At 41.9% G+C, this 16,654-nt stretch overlaps 1 long non-coding RNA gene across 1 annotated transcript in view; it reads right to left on the reverse strand.

Annotated features, from left to right (window-relative positions):
• Positions 1 to 512: 512 nt before the first annotated feature.
• Positions 513 to 16,654, reverse strand: part of LOC128702600 (uncharacterized) — a 37,820-nt gene continuing 21,678 nt past the window's right edge. Inside the window, exon 3 of the long non-coding RNA XR_011394216.1 lies at positions 513 to 905. This is a non-coding gene — a long non-coding RNA (uncharacterized lncRNA). The remainder of the gene's footprint in view (positions 906 to 16,654) is intronic.

The raw sequence follows: 16,654 nt of genomic DNA on the forward strand, positions 1-16,654 counted from the left end.
TTGCTTCAGAGGAGGAGGAAAGGAGTGAAGGAGGTACCTTCTTCAGTGATTAAGGACATGTGTTCAAAGTGGAATTAGTTGCAAAGTTTTGTTCAAAAGTATCACCCTGACCAAGCTGAAACAAGCCATATCTGCAACATGTTCAGTGACAGACCCATGTCCCACTTCAGGGAAATCTTAAAGAAACGCCAGGAACAGAGCTCTCTGGACAGATATTTTGTGCGACAGGGGTCCAATGACTCAAGTTGTTCCCAGTGTCTTTAAAAAACAAAGAAGGGAAGTAACCCCAGATAAGGACTTCATACCTGAAGTCCTAATGGAAGGAGATTCTCCTTCCAAATAATAGTGTACACCTTCCTCCTATACCTCCTCCCATCTTCCATCCACCCACAAGTCTTCAGTAAAGGTAAGTGTAATAGTATTATTTTTTATATGTATGTACTTTATTTCTAATTGATTTCAATATGTAAATCTTTATTTAATTTGAAAAAAAAAAATTTAATACTTTTGGTTGTCGGGAATGGATTAATTTTATTTCCATTATTTCTTATGGGGAAAATGGTTCTTAGATTCGGCAGGCGCTCTGGAACGGATTAATCACGAAACTCGGGGGTCCACTGTACTAAAGAGTTCTTCCATACAATATTTTTATAACATTTTATTCTACAAAATATTTCTACCCCCAAAATATGTTTGAAAATCAATAAGTACATACCTAAGTTCCACGTGGTGGGTTTGACAGAATCTTTGCCTTTCCTGCAGGCTCTGTTTTAGTTCATACATTTCCATTTCTTGTTTTATGTGCAATTGATAGCTTGTAAGGAGAGTAGCAAATTTGCTACTTTCTAGCTCTTGCACCTTCTCCATTCGCCTTTTTAGCAAAGAAGTTGCGTTCACCAGTTTTCCTGGCAATTAAAGTCAAGAAATAAGTATTAATCAACTATTTTAACCCATATATACTTGCAATTAATCTCAAATAGAACCTACCAAACAGTATATCATCTTCCTCAAACATTTTACCAAAGTCATCAACTACTAGTCCACTACCACTACTAGTCCACTACACAGCAACCAAATACACATGCATTGTGTCCGTCTATTACAGACTGACAGAGATGTGATACTTCTTTGAATATTTGTGCTTGTGTTCCAGTTGGCCCGTAAACCTGATCAAAAGTGAACTCACTCCTTTTGTTTGTGCTTCCATTTTGATCTAGAAAAAAATAACATTTAATTGGTTATGGTTTATTTGCTGCTTCTTTTTCGGATCACCTTACCTCAGTGGGAGACGGCCGATATGTTAAAAAATAAAAATGGTTTACTGCAGTAAGGTGGACAAGGAAGGTATCCCTAATCTTGGTATGGTATCTCATGTTGCAAATAATATTTTGAAGGAAAAGAAGCCTCTTTGCTGCACTACGTCTAATACTACTCCAATTTCATCGCATACAAGCGATAGAGAAATATGGAAAATACAGAATGAATGTACTGTATAGTCTATTATAATAAAATACTGACCACTACTAGTCCACTACGCAACCAACTACCAACCAGTGAGAGAAATGAAACCATCACTACACCATCACTAAACTATCATAACCTATGATAGATAAGGTAATCTGCAACTCGTCCAACTACCACTGCCACCACTACACAACCAGCAATGAGACAGTGAAGGGCAACACTACAGGACTAGCCAGTAACTATCACCACTACTTTAGCTTCCAATTACCACCACCACTAAACTAACTACTACAACCACTACACAGCTAGTAATGAGACTATGGATGGAACCACTACACAACCAACAACGAAACAGTGGAGAACACTACACAACCAACTACCATCGCCACTATTCAACTACACAGCTAGTAATGAGACTATGGATGGAACCACTACACAACCAACAATGTAACAGTGGAGAACACTACACAACCAACTACCATCACCACTATACAACCAACAATGGAACAGTGGAGAACACTACACAATCAGCAATGGAGATGGTGGATGATACCACCACACAACCAAGTACATACAACCATGAAAACCAATAATACATGCCACCAAAACTGAAGTCAAACTCCACACATTACTAAAAAAAAATTATTCCATGTTGACTATTTTCTATCTGGTATCTGGAAACAGTCATGACTGCATCAAATCTTACCTAGTTATATTTATTTTTCCACTATCATTATTATTGTGGTCTGCAAAAGGAAGCATAAAACCTACCTGGAGTTTACCTGGAGAGAGTTTCGAGGGTCAACGCCCCCACAGCCCGGTCTGTGACCAGGCCTCCTGGTGGATCAGCACCTGATCAACCAGGCTGTTGCTGCTGGCTGCACGCAAACCAACGTACGAGCCACAGCCCGGCTGATCAGGAACTGACTTTAGGTGCTTGTCCAGTGCCAGCTTGAAGACTGCCAGGGGTCTGTTGGTAATCCCCCTTATGTGTGCTGGGAGGCAGTTGAACAGTCTCGGGCCCCTGACACTTATTGTATGGTCTCTTAACGTGCTAGTGACACCCCTGCTTTTCATTGGGGTGATGGTGCATCGTCTGCCAAGTCTTTTGCTTTCGTAGTGAGTGATTTTCGTGTGCAAGTTCGGTACTAGTCCCTCTAGGATTTTCCAGGTGTATATAATCATGTATCTCTCCCTCCTGCGTTCCAGGGAATACAGGTTTAGAAACCTCAAGCGCTCCCAGTAATTGAGGCGTTTTATCTCCGTTATGCGCGCCGTGAAAGTTCTCTGTACATTTTCTAGGTCGGCAATTTCACCTGCCTTGAAAGGTGCTGCTAGAGTGCAGCAATATTCCAGCCTAGATAGAACAAGTGACCTGAAGAGTGTCATCATGGGCTTGGCCTCCCTAGTTTTGAAGGTTCTCATTATCCATCCTGTCATTTTTCTAGCAGATGCGATTGATACAATGTTATGGTCCTTGAAGGTGAGATCCTCCGACATAATCACTCCCAGGTCTTTGACGTTGGTGTTTCGCTCTATTTTGTGGCCAGAATTTGTTTTGTACTCTGATGAAGATTTAATTTCCTCATGTTTACCATATCTGAGTAATTGAAATTTCTCATCGTTGAACTTCATATTGTTTTCTGCAGCCCACTGAAAGATTTGGCTGATGTCCGCCTGGAGCCTTGCAGTGTCTGCAATGGAAGACACTGTCATGCAGATTCGGGTGTCATCTGCAAAGGAAGACACGGTGCTGTGGCTGACATCCTTGTCTATGTCGGATATGAGGATGAGGAACAAGATGGGAGCTAGTACTGTGCCTTGTGGAACAGAGCTTTTCACCGTAGCTGCCTCGGACTTTACTCTGTTGACGACTACTCTGTGTTCTGTTAGTGAGGAAATTATAGATCCATCGACCGACTTTTCCTGTTATTCATTTAGCACGCATTTTGTGCGCTATTACGCCATGGTCACACTTGTCGAAGGCTTTTGCAAGGTCTGTATATATTACATCTGCATTCTTTTTGTCTTCTAGTGCATTTAGGACCTTGTCGTAGTGATCCAGTAGTTGAGACAGACAGGAGCGACGTGTTCTAAACCCATGTTGCCCTGGGTTGTGTAACTGATGGGTTTCTAGATGGGTGGTGATCTTGCTTCTTAGGACCCTTTCAAAGATTTTTATGATATGGGATGTTAGTGCTATTGGTCTGTAGTTCTTTGCTGTTGCTTTACTGCCCCCTTTGTGGAGTGGGGCTATGTCTGTTGTTTTTAGTAACTGAGGGACGACCCCCGTGTCCATGCTCCCTCTCCATAGGATGGAAAAGGCTCGTGATAGGGGCTTCTTGCAGTTCTTGATGAACACTGAGTTCCACGAGTCTGGCCCTGGGGCAGAGTGCATGGGCATGTCATTTATCGCCTGTCCAAAGTCATTTGGCGTCAGAATAACATCGGATAGGCTTGTGTTAACCAAATTTTGTGGCTCTCTCATAAAAAATTCATTTTGATCTTCGACTCTGTCTGGTTAGCGGCTTGCTAAAAACTGAGTCATATTGGGACTTGAGTAGCTCACTCATTTCCTTGCTGTCATCTGTGTAGGACCCATCTTGTTTAAGTAGGGGCCCAATACTGGACGTTGTTCTCGATTTTGATTTGGCGTAGGAGAAGAAATACTTTGGGTTTCTTTAGATTTCATTTATGGCTTTTAGTTCTTCCCGCGATTCCTGACTCCTAAAGGATTCTTTTAGCTTAAGTTCGATGCTTGCTATTTCTCTGACCAGTCTCTCCCTACGCATTTCAGATATATTGACCTCTTTTAGCCGCTCTGTTATTCTTTTCCGTCGCCTGTAAAGGGAGCGCCTGTCTCTTTCTATTTTACATCTACTCCTCCTCTTTCTTAGAGGAATAAGCCTTGTGCATACATTGAGTGCCACCGAGTTAATCTGTTCTAGGCATAAGTTGGGGTCTGTGTTGCTTAGTATATCTTCCCAGCTTATATCGGTTAGGACTTGGTTTACTTGGTCCCACTTTGTTTTTGTTATTGAAGTTGAATTTGGTGAATGCTCCCTCGTGACTAGTCTCATTTTGTCGGTCTGGGGCTCCATGCATACATGTCTGAACCTCAATTATGTTGTGATCTGAGTATATTGTTTTTGATATGGTGACATTTCTTATCAGATCATCATTGTTAGTGAAGATGAGGTCTAGTGTATTCTCCAGTCTAGTAGGCTCTATTATTTGATGGTTTAAATTGAATTTTGTGCAGAGATTTAAAAGCTCGTGTGAGTGTGAGTTTTCATCAGAGCTGCCTCCTGGTGTTATTACTGCAACAATATTATTTGCTATATTCCTCCATTTTAGGTGCCTTAAGTTGAAATCCCCCAGGAGCAAGATGTTGGGTGCAGGAGCTGGAAGATTTTCCAGACAGTGGTCAATTTTTAACAGCTGTTCCTGAAATTGCTGGGATGTTGCATCCGGAGGCTTGTAGACTACCACAATGACTAGGTTTTGGTTCTCGACCTTTACTGCTATAACTTCCACTACATCATTTGAGGCATTAAGCAGTTCTGTGCAAACAAGTGACTCTGCAATGTATAGGCCAACCCCCCCCCTTTTGCCTGTTCACTCTGTCACATCTGTATAGGTTGTAACCTGGGATCCATATTTCGTTGTCCAAGTGATCCTTTATGTGGGTCTCAGTGAAAGCCGCGAACATTGCCTTTGCCTCTGCAAGCAGTCCACGGATGAAAGGTATTTTGTTGTTTGTTGCTGGCTTTAGACCCTGTATATTTGCAAAGAAGAATGTTATCGGACTGGTGGTATTGTTGGTACTGGGGGGGGATTTTTTTTCCGGCATTAGTATCTGTATCTGTTGGTTTTTAGTGGAGGCCATCGACTGTGGTTCCACTCCAGGAATGACTGGATTTGGTGTACGATTTCTGCCATTTCGTGCCAGTTTTTTTTCCTTCCTGGCACTAAAAAACCTCTCCCTCTTGAGTGGCTGTGGCTACCCAGGTTTTCCCATGGCCTGGATGTTTTGTATCTTTTTGTCCCCTTTAGATGGTATGCCTGGCAATTTAAGTTATAGCACAGTCTTTCCTGTACTGAAGAGGTACACATTTCAGGGTGAAAAAGCTTACAGGAAGGGAGTTTGCATTTTCCTGTTGTCATATGGGCATGGCATTTTCTAGGGTGGTCATAGTTGCATGTCCCATCTGTTTTTCCAGATTTCCCATGCCAGCAGATACCAAGTGCATAGTATGTGCACAGGCTTGGTTTCCGCTTGCCTTGGGTTTCTGTGACTGTATTCCCTGTTGGTGCATGTTTCCCTGTCTTACTTCTATCCTCCCTAGCACCAACAATGGAGCTCCCACCAGTTTTTGGTAATTTATCCTCACTATTGCTATTGGAGTCCTCTTGTTTGCTATTTCCTGCGGTATTTCTAGTTTGCAATATTGGTTTTATCTTATCTTTGACTACACTTGTTTCCCTACTATGGCTCCTGTCCCCTATGAGGTCATTTATATGTATTCCTTCCTGCGTATAATTCCCGACTACCTGGACAAAATCTCCAGCTTCACCATTACTGTCTCCCAGAACAGCACCTCCCACTTCACCATTACTGTCTCCCAGGACAGCACTATCAGCCCCACATTTACTGACTACCAGGACATCACCTCCAGCCTTACAGTTTGTGACTACATGGCCAGTATCAAGGGCAGTACCATTCAGCCCAGACTTTTTGTTCCCATCTGTTGTAGAAAGCTTCCAGGTTTTCTATGAAAGCAGCTTTGATGTTGTCCTCTTTTAATACCCTTGTGATTTTAGTCCACAGATTTTCCTCATTTGGGCATACCCAAAAACACTTCCCTGTTTTAATACTGCTTCTAGCTAGTTCTTGGATATCTGCACAAGGAGCGTGACACCAATTTCCACAAAAATGACAATTTATCCATGTGGAAGCCCGTTTGTTTGACTGACCACAGACTACACACAGCTTCATAATGATTTGAATGGTTGATTTACTGCAATTCTACTAGCAACCTCTTGAATATTATATTAATAACCTTAAATGAAGCTCTAGCTATTTGTATTAATGTTTCTAACTCTTTTTGTATATTGGACAGCTTACCGTCACGTTCCTGATTTTTAATGTTTGTGTTTATAAGGGCGCCTACAACCCCATCCGTTTACAGTCTGCTTTATTGTCCAACGAAACTGTTTGAAACCAGTCGAGGGTTCGGACCAGTCGAGGGTTCGGACCAGTCGAGGGTTCGGACCAGTCGAGGGTTCGGACCAGTCGAGGGTTCGGACCAGTCGAGGGTTCGGACCAGTGGGTCACTTATTTAAAACATACTGGTCGGTGATTTGAGCTAACACATGAAGGATTTACTGGAAATTATCTACCCGAGTAATATGTGATTTGACTGATACAAAAGTATAACTTGCGTGTTGAAGAGCCGGTGATATCTGGCAGCTCCTACAGTGACGAACGGTCGACCTCAACCCTTGTTTATCAATCGCTGTATCTAGCTTTTCTATTTTTTTTTTTTCCGTCTCCACCACAATAAATGCTATATTATCACTATAGTTGACTGGTGCAAATTTTGGAGGAAGGACGCTTTTTCTGTAGTAATAATTGCTTCTCGTTGTGTATATTGCGACCGCTGGTAACTACAGGTTATATGAAATTCACAGTAACGTCTGGTATTTCAAGAAAAAGAAACTAATGAAAGTCACTCCACTCCACTAAGTACCATTATAATACTGGTTAGTTGCTACTACAACACTGTATTCTGCTATTCACTGGTATCACTAGATTATATGCGAGTACACTAGCAGGCCAGGAAGATTATTAAAACAGCTGACCTGTGGTAAGTTTCTGGCGACTTCTGGCACCTGCCTCTATAGGCTTATCACTTCATTTACAAATTCACCTGTTTTCAAATGACACTTTAGCCTTTATCATCAATATACTAGGGAGCCACTGTAGTATACACTATACACTATGTATACTCTGTTATCAGGGAGACTTTCTTTCCTCTGACACGAAAAGTTCAATTATTATTATTTTTCACACGGGACACAGGCCTATGATTCCCCTCTGGCAGTAAACTCTGCTAGGTAGTGCACACTAATTATCCTTTTTTGACTCGGTATGTAATGTTTTCCGCCCAAGATTGGTTCCAGGCGCTAGAGGGATGTATCGTATAGGATTGATGACACAAATTAAAGTTCTAGCACGTAAGAGCGACCGTGAAAACACGAGATAACCAGGAGCACAACGAGGCACGCAACATTAGAAATATGTAAATGAAAAACAATGATTTATGTTGTGTTCATAATAGCTGCATCTCTGATTCAGTTGGGAATGTCCATGAATGAAACTGAAAATTATGAACTGAAACAGAAAGTTGATATACTGATGCAGAAACAGGTGGATGGCCTCATCAAAGTTCAAGAACAGTCAAAAATACATGGGATTCTGTGCCACTTTGAGAGAATTACAATAAAGTTGGCAGAATTACCGACAATATATAAAGTAAAAGACACAAGTGCGACTAATGTGACATTTTATTGTGGCAACGTTTCACTCTCCAGGAGCTTTATCAAGCCATTACAAACAATACATGGACACAGAGGGTATATAAAGGCTCTTGAGTGAGGTGCAATACTAGTGAGGTACTAGTATTGCACCTCAGAGCCTTTATATACCCTCTGTCCATGTATTGTTTGTAATGGCTTGATAAAGCTCCTGGAGAGCGAAACGTTGCCACAATAAAATGTCACATTAGTTGCACTTGTGTCTTTTACTTTACACAGAAATATTAACTGAGCAAGATAGAAACAGAAGAAACAGTCAAGATGCAGTAATAATAGTACATGAAGTGTGTGCAAAATAGGAAGACTTACTCCACTGGAAGTGGAACAGTGGTTGAGGGAGACGATGAGATCCTCCTCACCTGTCCACTATTCTGCTTCAATCCCATAAACATTCCTGCCAGCTGGTCCCACTTTACAGACAGGAACTTCCCCTAAACCACGAAAGTTGTCATCGGCTAATCCTTAAACAATGTCATAACTCATGAAGGACACCTTGTCATGGATGCCCGCCTCAGTGACTCTGGTCTCTTACTGTCATTGTGATGACCAGGAAGAGTCGAGTGTCTGGTTGCTGTAGGTGGAGAAGGAGGCTAAGACTAAATACCTCGACTATGGGGCAGTAGTAAATGACCAGCAAATGCAACAAGATTATGGTGATCTAAGCATGAAGGTCTATCAAATGGAACCCACCCGCAGCAACCTGCTCCCGGTGCCATTGGATGGGTTTTAGAAAACAGCTGGGGAGCTGTTATGTCAGGCTAACAAGGGACAGCACAAACTACAACTTTGCCACAAACAGGACACTACCTACTATACAAGTTCAATAATACAGGAGTCCCTTGCCACTCCTACTTGAGTGGGATTCGCAATAAAATTTCCTATGCTGAAAACATTGCCAATGTCGTTCAAAGGCACCTTTGCCACTCGAAATGCAGCAACATTATTAGTTTATTAAGACAACAGGTAGTAGGTTGGTAGACAGCAACCACCCAGGGAAGTACTACCGTCCTGCCAGATGACTGTGAAACAAAAACCTGTAACTGTTTTGCATGATAGGATTGCTGGTTTCTTTTTCTGTCTCATAAACACGCTAGATAACAGGGATATCTTGCTACTCCTACTTACACTTTGGTCACACTTCACAGACACGCACATGCATATTTATATACATACATCTAGGTTTTTCTCCTTTTTCTAAATAGCTCTTGTTCTTCTTTTTCTTCTATTGTCCATGGGGAAGTGGAAAAGAATCTTTCCTCCGTAAGCCATGCGTGTCGTATGAGGCGACTAAAATGCCGGGAGCAATGGGCTAGTAACCCCTTCTCCTGTAGACATTTACTAAAAAAGAGAAGAAGAAAAACTTTATAAAACTGGGATGGTTAAATGTGCGTGGATGTAGTGCGGATGACAAGAAACAGATGATTGCTGATGTTATGAATGAAAAGAAGTTGGATGTCCTGGCCCTAAGCGAAACAAAGCTGAAGGGGGTAGGAGAGTTTCAGTGGGGGGAAATAAATGGGATTAAATCTGGAGTATCTGAGAGAGTTAGAGCAAAGGAAGGGGTAGCAGTAATGTTAAATGATCAGTTATGGAAGGAGAAAAGAGAATATGAATGTGTAAATTCAAGAATTATGTGGATTAAAGTAAAGGTTGGATGCGAGAAGTGGGTCATAATCAGCGTGTATGCACCTGGAGAAGAGAGGAATGCAGAGGAGAGAGAGAGATTTTGGGAGATGTTAAGTGAATGTATAGGAGCCTTTGAACCAAGTGAGAGAGTAATTGTGGCAGGGGACCTGAATGCTAAAGTAGGAGAAACTTTTAGAGAGGGTGTGGTAGGTAAGTTTGGGGTGCCAGGTGTAAATGATAATGGGAGCCCTTTGATTGAACTTTGTATAGAAAGGGGTTTAGTTATAGGTAATACATATTTTAAGAAAAAGAGGATAAATAAGTATACAAGATATGATGTAGGGCGAAATGACAGTAGTCTGTTGGATTATGTATTGGTAGATAAAAGACTGTTGAGTAGACTTCAGGATGTACATGTTTATAGAGGGGCCACAGATATATCAGATCACTTTCTAGTTGTAGCTACACTGAGAGTAAAAGGTAGATGGGATACAAGGAGAATAGAAGCATCAGGGAAGAGAGAGGTGAAGGTTTATAAACTAAAAGAGGAGGCAATTAGGGTAAGATATAAACAGCTATTGGAGGATAGATGGGCTAATGAGAGCATAGGCAATGGGGTCGAAGAGGTATGGGGTAGGTTTAAAAATGTAGTGTTAGTGTTCAGCAGAAGTTTGTGGTTACAGGAAAGTGGGTGCAGGAGGGAAGAGGAGCGATTGGTGGAATGATGTAAAGAGTAGTAAGGGAGAAAAAGTTAGCATACGAGAAGTTTTTACAAAGTAGAAGTGATGCAAGGAGGGAAGAGTATATGGAAAAAAAGAGAGGTTAAGAGAGTGGTGAAGCAATGTAAAAAGAGAGCAAATGAGAGAGTGGGTGAGATGTTATCAACAAATTTTGTTGAAAATAAGGAAAAGTTTTGGAGTGAGATTAACAAGTTAAGAAAGCCTAGAGAACAAATGGATTTGTCAGTTAAAAATAGGAGAGGAGAGTTATTAAATGGAGAGTTAGAGGTATTGGGAAGATGGAGGGAATATTTTGAGGAATTGTTAAATGTTGATGAAGATAGGGAAGCTGTGATTTCGTGTATAGGGCAAGGAGGAATAACATCTTGTAGGAGTGAGGAAGAGCCAGTTGTGAGTGTGGGGGAAGTTTGTGAGGCAGTAGGTAAAATGAAAGGGGGTAAGGCAGCTGGGATTGATGGGATAAAGATAGAAATGTTAAAAGCAGGTGGGGATATAGTTTTGGAGTGGTTGGTGCAATTATTTAATAAATGTATGGAAGAGGGTAAGGTACCTAGGGATTAGCAGAGAGCATGCATAGTTCCTTTGTATAAAGGCAAAGGGGATAAAAGAGTGCAAAAATTATAGGGGGATAAGTCTGTTGAGTGTACCTGGTAAAGTGTATGGTAGTTATAATTGAAAGAATTAAGAGTAAGACGGAGAATAGGATAGCAGATGAACAAGGAGGCTTTAGGAAAGGTAGGGGGTGTGTGGACCAGGTGTTTACAGTGAAACATATAAGTGAACAGTATTTAGATAAGGCTAAAGAGGTCTTTGTGGCATTTATGGATTTGGAAAAGGCGTATGACAGGGTGGATAGGGGGGCAATGTGGCAGATGTTGCAAGTGTATGGTGTAGGAGGTAGGTTACTGAAAGCAGTGAAGAGTTTTTACGAGGATAGTGAGGCTCAAGTTAGAGTATGTAGGAAAGAGGGAAATTTTTTCCCAGTAAAAGTAGGCCTTAGACAAGGATGTGTGATGTCACCGTGGTTGTTTAATATATTTATAGATGGGGTTGTAAGAGAAGTAAATGCGAGGGTCTTGGCAAGAGGCGTGGAGTTAAAAGATAAAGAATCACACACAAAGTGGGAGTTGTCACAGCTGCTCTTTGCTGATGACACTGTGCTCTTGGGAGATTCTGAAGAGAAGTTGCAGAGATTGGTGGATGATTTTGGTAGGGTGTGCAAAAAAAGAAAATTAAAGGTGAATACAGGAAAGAGTAAGGTAATGAGGATAACAAAAAGATTAGGTGATGAAAGATTGGATATCAGATTGGAGGGAGAGAGTATGGAGGAGGTGAACGTATTCAGATATTTGGGAGTGGACGTGTCAGCAGATGGGTCTATGAAAGATGAGGTGAATCATAGAATTGATGAGGGAAAAAAGAGTGAGTGGTGCACTTAGGAGTCTGGAGACAAAGAACTTTGTCCTTGGAGGCAAAGAGGGGAATGTATGAGAGTATAGTTTTACCAACGCTCTTATATGGGTGTGAAGCGTGGGTGATGAATGTTGCATCGAGGAGAAGGCTGGAGGCAGTGGAGATGTCATGTCTGAGGGCAATGTGTGGTGTGAATATAATGCAGAGAATTCGTAGTTTGGAAGTTAGGAGGTGTGGGATTACCAAAACTGTTGTCCAGAGGGCTGAGGAAGGGTTGTTGAGGTGGTTCGGACATGTAGAGAGAATGGAGCGAAACAATGACTTCAAGAGTGTATCAGTCTGTAGTGGAAGGAAGGCGGGGTAGGGGTCGGCCTAGGAAAGGTTGGAGGGAGGGGGTAAAGGAGGTTTTGTGTGCGAGGGGCTTGGACTTCCAGCAGGCATGCGTGAGCGTGTTTGATAGGAGTGAATGGAGACAAATGGTTTTTAATACTTGACGTGCTGTTGGAGTGTGAGCAAAGTAACATTTATGAAGGGATTCAGGGAAACCGGCAGGCCGGACTTGAGTCCTGGAGATGGGAAGTACAGTGCCTGCACTCTTGAAGGAGGGGTGTTAATGTTGGTTTAAAAACTGTAGTGTAAAGCACCCTTCTGGCAAGACAGTGATGGAGTGAATGATGGTGAAAGTTTTTCTTTTTCGGGCCACCCTGCCTTGGTGGGAATCGGCCAGTGTGATAATAAAAAAAAAATAAGACTCCAGGTAAAAGGTTTAAGGTAATTACATTTGGTAACAAAAAGCTACCAAGTGTGAAAACAAGGTAAAACTATGGAGATGGTGTGGCAAGTAGGCAAAAGTATTACATGAACATGTCCATATCCATATATTGAAATAGAGGATGTCAAGTGGGTATGAGGAGCTATCTCTGTAAGGGACATGCAGGATGAAAAAAGTAAGGGAAAACTAGACATCCTGGAAAATGGACAAATGTTTATAGCTAACCCTCAGCTTGAAGACTTTGGCATTTATGGTTGCTTCACTATACGTGGTCGACTGATAGCCGTTCTCAAAATAGTCCCAGATTAGATGATGTAAGAGTTGGAATACAGTTATAAAGCTATTGTAAGTACTGCACTTATAATTCTGGTGATTTTTCTCATGATCACATTAATAGCTGTGATGATGAAGAATGGCAACCAAGAAGAACTTAATCCACTTTTTACTGGAATCTTTTCTGTATGGATACTAGCAGTCTTACACAGCCAGAAAAACTAAGTAGCTTACTGGTTGTGAATACATAAAAGATGCTGCCAAAAATGTTCAAAGGAAGTAAGGATACAGCTTCACAATGACTGTTCAACAGAGGCATTACAGCTGTCATGTGCGAGAGTAATGTGTGGTGTGAATATCAAAGAATTTGGTGTAGAAATTAAAAAGCAATGAAGGGTAATCAACAGCCAAGCCACTTGCACATCCTGCTACCTGGAAGGGAATCTAGCAGAGAAACAGCAGCTCCTGATTTCACTGTTCAATTCTGAAAGTTAGGAGTACTAGTACATCAGTCATCACCTGAATAACTAACCAAGATACACCCTTCTACAAATGGGAATCCCTTTCCATAAAGGGGAATCCCTTTCCATAAAGACAGCTCTTGCATCTCTACTCTCTACCACAATCACTACCACCCTCTACCACCACCACTGTTATTTTTCTACAAACTTTTTCTTTTATTCTATGTCTCACCTTTACCAAAGGGCTGGCACTAGAAGCTTTCTTTGGGCCCATGGTGGCTTATTTAGCAGTTTCAAGCACAAAAAAACAATAGATTACGAAATGTATTGTATGAACACATGGGGTGGTGGTCACTTGCCCACAAACAATGCCACATTGAGTCCTGAATGTTCTGTGGGAGCCTTTGTGTATGCCCGACCGCTCCCAGCCGCACAAACACTTTCTGTACGATGGACAAATCGCGAGGCAAATCACGAACTGCGAGGCCAGAAGTCGAAATTCACGAAGTGAGGCTCACAAAACTCGGGGGTCCACTGTGTGCTGCTCGTGGATTAGTACACCAAACAGGGATGAGAATGAAAATTAGCCCATAAGCTCCCATGACATCGAAGGTCCTCGGATGGCAGTAAAACAGCTACCTCTGCTGGATGCGCCGTCTTTGTAAGATTGGGTGGTCCTGTGGGTTAAGGCATCATGTGGTTCTAGCTCTCCATGAGGACCAGTACAACATAGGTTCGAGTCCTCGGCTAGTGCAGTGTTATTGATTAATACCACTCGTTCATGGGTACAATAATACAGTGGGCCATCGGTTCACGATATTAATCCGTTCCCGAGAGCTCATCGTAAACCAAAATTATCGGAAAGCGAAAATTTTTCCCATAAGAAATAATGGAAATGAAGTTAATCTGTGAAAGACACCCAAAAGTTTTGAAAATTTTTTTACATGTACATTGTATTAATTTTAATACACAAACTGAAGACATGCACAGTTACATGACACTTTCCTTTATTGAAGACCTGGTGGTGATTGATGGGATGGGAGGAGGTGAGTGTGTGGATGGTCTTAGTGTTTAGAAGGGGAATCTCCTTCCATTAGGACTTGAGGTATCAAGTCCTTTTCCAGGGTTACTTCTTTTAATGCCACTAGGACCAGCTTGTCACTGGACTTAAGTCGCACAACATATCTGTCCATAGAGGCCTGTACCTCTCGTTCCTTTATGACTTTCCTAAAGTGTTTCACAACATTGTCAATGTAATAGTCACCAGCACGGCTTTCAATAGCTGTGTGAGGGTGATTTTGATCCATAAAGGTTTGCACTTCAAGCCACTTTGCACATATTTCCTTAATCTTTGAAGTAGGCAACTTATTCAGTTTCTCCTTCCCCTCCTCCGAAGCAGTTTCCTCAGGTGTGGCCTCTTGCCGTTGAAGATGATCTAGCAACTCATCAGTGGTTAGTTCTTCATTGTCCTCCTCCACCAACTCTTTCACATCCTCCCCACTAACCTCCAACCCCAAGGACTTCCCCAATGCCACAATTCATTCCTCAACTGGCATAGGCTTCTCAGGGTTAGCCTCAAACCCTTCGAAATCCCTTTTGTCTACACATTCTGGCCAGTTTTTCCCAGGCAGAGTTCAAGGTCCTCTTAGTCACTTCCTCCCAAGCCTTACCTATAAGGTTTACACAATTGAGGATATTAAAGTGATCCTTCCAAAACTCCTTTAGTCAATAGTTTCTGTGGTCACTTCAAAGCACCTTTCAAACATAGCTTTTGTGTACAGTTTCTTGAAGTTGGAAATGACCTGCTGGTCCATGGGCTGCAGGAGAGGAGTGGTATTAGGAGGCAAAAACTTTACCTTAATGAAACTCATGTCCCCAGAAAGTCACTCTGCCAAGTCTGTAGGATGACCAGGGGCATTGTCTAATACCAGGAGGCACTTAAGGTCTAATTTCTTTTCAATTAGGTAATTTTTCACATTGGGGGCAAATGCATGGTGAAACCAGTCATAGAAAGTCCCAAGTGACCCATGCGTTACTGTTTGCCCTCCACAGCGCGCGCACACACACACATTAGCCTTGAGGATATTCTTTTGCCTGAACGCTCTGGGAGTTTGTGATACACCAATGAAGGCTTCACTTAGCAATCACCACTAGCATTGGCACACGAGAAGAGTAAGCCTGTCTTTCATAGGCTTATGTCCTGGGAGTGCCTTTTCCTCCTGAGTAATGTAGGCCCTGCTTGGCAATTTCTTCCAAAACAGGCTTGTTTCGTCACAATTAAACACTTGTTCAGGTTTCAATCCTTCAGCTTCTGCGTACTCCTTGAATTCGTGCACATATTTTTCAGCCGCTTTGTGGTCTGAACTGGCAGCCTCGCCATGCCTAATCACACTATGTATGCCACTACGATTCTTAAATCTTTTAAACCAACCTTTGCCGGCCTTAAATTCACTTGCATCACCACTAGTTCCAGGCAATTTTTTTACCAAATCGTCATGCAACTGCCTAGCCTTTTCACAAATGATCGCGTGAGAGATGCTATCTCCTGTTATGTTTTTCATTTATCTACACCAATAAGTCTCTCAACATTTTCAAACACTTGCGGTTGCTGTTTCATAGTCACAGTTGCACCTTTTGCAAGAACAGCTTCTTTGATTGCCGTTTTCCTGCTTGCTATAGTAGAGATGGTTGATTGGGGTTTACTATACAACCTGACCAGCTCCGACAAACGCACTCCACTTTCGTACTTTGCAATTATCTCTCTTCATTTCAACAGTCATTAGCACCCTTGGTCTCAAAGGGTTGGCACTAGGAGCTTTCTTGGGGCCCATGGTGACTTATTTTGCAGAAACACGCACCAAAAACAGTGATAATATGGATAATATGGAATGTACCGAATGTATCCTTACATGCGCACACACTGGCTGGCTTGTAAACACTGGCACACACAGGGCAGTTCAGGCCACATGTGGACATGTCTCGTATGAACCGCATCGCATACCGGGTTTTGTAATGGGAACGGAGGCAAATTCTCTGCGATATAATGCATCGGTTACCAGATTTATCGGATACCGATAGCATCGCGAACCAGGGGTCTAATGTATATACAATTATATATAATTTTCACACATTATTATAATACTGTGTGCATAAAAAATCAAAATGGAATTCATGTGTGAAGCCTGGCAATGTAACTAATGAACAGAGGAAATGTTATTTTAGTACCATGAATGCCTGCAATGTTTATTCTCGACCCTATTTTGAATTTTTTGTGAAACTGGCCAAAATACCAATTTCTCATATAC

This window comes from Cherax quadricarinatus, chromosome 79 (assembly GCF_038502225.1).
Source record: "Cherax quadricarinatus isolate ZL_2023a chromosome 79, ASM3850222v1, whole genome shotgun sequence".
NCBI classification, from domain to species: Eukaryota; Metazoa; Arthropoda; class Malacostraca; order Decapoda; family Parastacidae; genus Cherax; species Cherax quadricarinatus.